The 5,566-nt window shown below is 43.2% G+C and overlaps 1 long non-coding RNA gene across 1 annotated transcript; it reads right to left on the reverse strand.

The window, feature by feature from the left end:
* Positions 1 to 220: 220 nt before the first annotated feature.
* Positions 221 to 1,109, reverse strand: LOC134018202 (uncharacterized). The gene is made up of 3 exons (XR_009929893.1): positions 899 to 1,109; positions 703 to 805; positions 221 to 515 (listed from the first exon to the last, which is right to left on the reverse strand). It is a non-coding gene; the product is annotated as an uncharacterized LOC134018202 (long non-coding RNA).
* Positions 1,110 to 5,566: the final 4,457 nt, after the last annotated feature.

Genomic DNA, 5,566 nt, shown 5'->3' on the forward strand with positions numbered 1-5,566 from the left:
CATGTTCTGTCGCCGTTTGACTTCCTACAGTTGTGTAAGCTAGATGTTTTTGTAGTGTGTCTCAAGTAAGCTACAGCGTTGCAGTGAGCTACACTGGTTTGAAACTACAGGTAATGTTTTTTTCACCAACAAATCGTTTACTAATGTCAGAATAAACCCTACAACGAAAATGTATATGTGAGGAATGTTTATTTTAACGATTGAAAACAGATAACGCTACATCATAGACCACTGTAGTATGTGTTGCCCGGGCAACACAGGCTAATGTCATGATGCTAATACTTCAGTGAAATAGTAGACTACTGTTTCCGAAAGTAGATGTACTTCCTTAATAATATCAGCTTATATTGTACATTACACATCACAATTGTGTGTCATATCACAAAGTAAAATTAGTAAATAGTTATCACCTGGCCTCTTTGCTTGTGGCGTTTCTGGTGTGCTCTCGCCGAAGGCTTGAGCACACCCAATTAAAATCTTCTGCCAGTCCCCGCTACAGGTCCTGTCTGTTGGCCCTGACAATGAAGCACAAAATAAGTTAGTGTTCTATCAACATAATTGCACGTGTAAAAAGGCGCTATACAAGTCATAAAAAAATCACATCTAAAATAATATACATCATCAAAAAAATGTGATTCTAGATTTTTGTCACATAGCCATGTGAAAGGTTGGATATGGAAGCTGCAATCATGATTCATTCACCTGGCTTGTTTTGAATGGGCTGCCGGGGTGTGTTTGAGTGTCTCCTCTATGAGGAGCTCCACAGCTTTCTCTCCCAGTCCCGTCTTCCACTTCATCACAGCGTCTGGAATTAGAAGTCATGAACTTATTGTCAGCACCAATGTAAACGTTGAACGCTGCGTATAAGCCATAGTTCATGGCATCTCCAAACACTTACCACTCTCTTTCGCAACTCCAGCACCTTAAGGCACTCCTCAAGGTCTTGGAGTTCAGCCTGGGTTTGGGCCACCTGTAGGTCCATCACTGGCACCTCTTCAGTGTGTCTGCCCTGTAGTCGCCTGAATAGGAGAGCCTCTCGCTGGTTCTCCTCCAATGTCTCCATCTTCCGGAGCATAACCTGTAATGTGTCTGTCATTAAAGACAAGTAAAACAAGTTTACAAGAGTTAGCACGATTGGCATACACTGTGGTTCTTCTATATTAGCTGTAACAATGATGTAAATAACAAATGTTACCTTGAATGGTTGTATACAAAGCATATATTTTTTTGAGTGTCTTATATTTGCACTTGCCTGGCTGCCAGCTGTTTTCCTGGGCCCCCAATTGGTTCACCTCCACCAGACCAGAGTTGACATCTAGGGGTATGGAATCTGGTGATGCAAAAGTTTTAAGTCATGCTTTTGCTTCAAAACATAGCCTTTAGGTTGCCATGGCTCATACAATTATTGTCACTGTTTTAAACGGTCATTCATTACTTTACCATCATTTCCCAGGGACACAGTGCTAGGCCGTGTGACGGTGGTAGGATAATCTGTACAGAAATGAAAATGGAATGTAGTTTATGTACATAGTTATAGCATATTGATATTAAAGGAGTAGCATTGCACATATGTGATCGTTCAAAAGCAGGGCCCCACATCGTAGCGTCGCACATGTGTGATTCTGAACATTCCAACCGACTGTTTTCCGATAGACAAAAACTATATGACAAACGCTATAGTAAGGCTTCAAAATTTACAATTAGTAGGCTAACAAGTAACACTAGCAGGTGGTAGCATTGCTACGAGTATTATGCTAGGTTGCTAGGTAACGGAAGCTAATTAAAGCTACCTAGCTGCCATTTTGGAAAAATAACTGGTGGAAGCGTCGGACATATTTTGAACTCACGCATCTAAATATTAAAACGAATAAACTTATCCAAAAACAGATGGCATGTACAAATTGGAAAAATTAGTGACATGATACTTTTATAGACGCCATTGCTGTGCATGCCATGGCCGACTGATTAAAACGTGATCAGCCACGCTAGCTCCACAGTCTTTGAAAATTCCGGGCTAAATAAACTATTTTGGGACAAGGTTTTTTAACAGTTCTGAACGTTTATTTTCACTGATTCTTTTGTGGGTGATTTGTGAGACGCTAAACTTTGATAACATGTAGGCCTATGCATTTTCAGTATTTCAACATAACTTTCTGGAGGGTTTAACCTCTACTGTACTGTAGCTAGCGAAATCCTAACGTAAACAATGTGAATCTGATGGCACATAAACAGGCTAAATGGCCTAAATTTCAAACATATACGTATTAGCATGCCCCATCCAATTTTTGAAAATATGTTTATATATTTAAACTATTTCTGTAAAGAAACTCACCTTTGAAGTAGCTAATTTCCAGTTGAAATCCAATGCGTACAAGACGGTGTTGAACCCCTGCAAAATTTCTTCTGAAACCCCAGTTTCAGCGATGCGTTGAAATGGGCATGCGCAAACTTGTTGCTCAGGGGCAGACTGAGGGGCAGGTTTGCTAAGGAAGAATTTTAATATTCTGTGATGACTTGTCTTTGGAAATGAAACTCTTAAGAGTCGCTTACCTTTTGGTCACATTTAACAATTTTGTATCACAAAAATTATTGGAGCACAAATTTGCATTGTGTGTCATACAGCTTTGGTGTGCTATACAAATAATGTTTGCTTAATCATGTTACACATCACACTTTGATTGCTTTTGTACATGTTTATAGTAAAGAATGAAAGACTAAATTATATTCCAAATTCAGTCTTTTATTTATTAAAGCTATGTTTCTGCATATGATAAAATGTATGACCAATGACATGCTGGGGCTGAGCTGCACATGATTACATGCATTGTCTACATTTATACGTGCTGGGTGCAACATTTAATATTGTGTGTGATTGAAATTCATGTAGACTATACATTGCAAAGGTGTCAGAACTGAGAGCAGTCCAGTGTGATCTCTCCATCTCTGGACAAACCACTATATTGCACTCGAGATCCGTTGTCCTGCGACCAAAGAGCGACTTAACCGCAACTTAACCCATGGTACCAAAATTAATGTATCCAGCCGACCAAGGTACGACGTCGCGGCAACGTTGTCCACGGGTCTAAAAATAAGGTAACCAGCCGACCAAGGTACGACGTTGCGGCAACGTTGTCCATGGGACCAAAAAATAACGTAACCAGCCGACCAAGGTACGACGTCGCGGCAACGTTGTCCACGGGTCTAAAAATAAGGTAACCAGCCGACCAAGGTACGACGTTGCGGCAACGTTGTCCATGGGACCAAAAAATAACGTAACCAGCCGACCAAGGTACGACGTCGCGGCAACGTTGCCCACGGGTCTAAAAATAACGTAACCAGCCGACCAAGGTACGACGTTGCGGCAACGTTGTCCATGGGACCAAAAAATAACGTAACCAGCCGACCAAGGTACAACGTCGCGGCAACGTTGCCCACGGGTCTAAAAATAACGTAACCAGACGACCAAGGTACAACGTCGCGGCAACGTTGTCCAGGGGATCAAAAAATTACGTAACCAGCCGACCAAGGTACAACGTCGCGGCAACGTTGTCCATGGGACCAACTGGCAACATTCCCTTTATAACGTTGCTACGACGTTGCCACAACGTTGCCAGAAGGTAACGTCGCGGGTTACCAACTGAGCACTTACTGGCAACGTTGCCGCAACGTCATGTGTTAGCTGGGTTGTCACTGCTTGACTGAGCCGAACAGAAGTACTTGCTGTATTTGCTCTGTTTAATTGGTTGTCATGACTTCGCTAGTGATTGAAGTCTTTTCACGATTTCAGTTGCTCATCATTTCCAATGGAGAGAGAACGGAGACCGTTGTTAGAATCGTGGAGCAGACCTAATCTAATCGTAATCTACTCGTTCGCATTTGATGACGTTTCATTCAATTCTGAAGCAGCGGTAATGATGAATATAGCGGAACACTGGAGCACATCGTCGTAGTGACATTTTAAGTAGCCTTACATTGTAGACGGCAAACGTTATCAGTTAATGGCTTACACTTAACCGGATACATTCTGAAACGGCAAGAATCGATTAAATGATAATTCATGAACATCCCTAGCGGGGATGTGTCCTATGAAGGAACAAATCTATGATTCTGTTGCTATTTCATGTGTTATGTCTCTTACTTTAAAGAGACAAATCCATACTTGAAGGTCCCATGACATGCTGTTTTGGATGCTTTATACAGGCTTTAGCGGTCCCCTAATACTGTATCTGGTCTATCTTCGATCGTTTGCACACGTTGTCTTAAGACGACATAAGAGGAACATTTTCAATCGGAGCATTGAGCTTCATTCTCAAAGGCGGAGAAGAATACCAGGGCTTGGTTTACACCTTTAAGATATACCAAATGTGTACTGACAATGTTGAACACATATTCCAGATATAATTATGCGTCAGATGAGTAACGATAATGATGAACCAAGAAGCTTGTGAGACGGTCTGCATGAAGCCAGCGTCTACGATTACTGAATGCGAATTGATGTAACAACAGGCATGAACAATCATATTGCCAGGCTTACTAATCAGGGAATCCTAACAGAACTCCAATAACCTACTACATTATGGCGGAACTGTGTTCTGAGAGTAGTAGTGTACCACAATGCCTGTCTGCGAAGGACGGAATACATGCCTGTACCTCCAGGAATAAATGCGCGGCTAGACTGGTCGGCAGGGACCTCGATTGAGCAGTGTTTACCGGGCACCGGGCCGCCCTCCTTCTTCGCTGCGAATCCCTGGCTCTCTGTAAAAACCGAGGTCAAAGAACTGCATATTGGCATATGTGTCAGCTGTAAAACAATGAGCCACTACGCAGGCCGTATCAAGGGCGGGCGGAGGACGGTCCCAGCCAGTCGTCCGCTGTTGGCCCAATGCTGTGTATTGATTACAACGTAAATGTTTGTCGCTATGCTGACTGCAATAGGTATCTGCATGCTGCAGTTAGCCTGCGGGGGACGCTTCCCTGATCTCTGCCTTCGTCAAAAGGGCAAGTGAAGACCGTCAACCCCTTGTGAAAGTCTGTTCAGTGTGCGCTGGCGTGGTAACAGTTTCTTTTCAGTTGACATTCGGCTGCCAGCAGTCCGCATCTCCAACACGCTGTCGGGAGCGCTGAGTTGGATTTGTTGAACGAGCGAACCTGCACTGAACGAATTTAAGTGTTTTTCCGTGTTCTCCTCCGGTTGCATTTCCGTGCTATATTAGGCCCGGGTGGTCCGCAGTGCTGCTCTACGTTTTTCATCTTAAGATCCATAGATAGTTATTGTATGCACCTTCTTGCCACATTAAAATTCCCTGTTTGCGTGAACTTCCATGACGAATAAAGCTGATTCCGATTCTGCAGCAGCACATTGCCTTTATCCGCCTGTCACTACATAAGGTTGGGGGTGTGCACTTCCACATTAAAATCCTATGACTGCCTGGCTTCAATATTCTTAGGCATACTGTGGTGCGTTCTCTGTGAGCCCTTTTGCCTGTAAATGGGTCTGCTGTACGCTTTCATGGTGCATCGTTTCGAGTCCCGCAAGCTGCAACCGTTGTCCATCAAAGCATTGGTG

Source organism: Osmerus eperlanus, chromosome 4 (genome assembly GCF_963692335.1).
Source record: "Osmerus eperlanus chromosome 4, fOsmEpe2.1, whole genome shotgun sequence".
Classification (NCBI taxonomy): Eukaryota; Metazoa; Chordata; class Actinopteri; order Osmeriformes; family Osmeridae; genus Osmerus; species Osmerus eperlanus.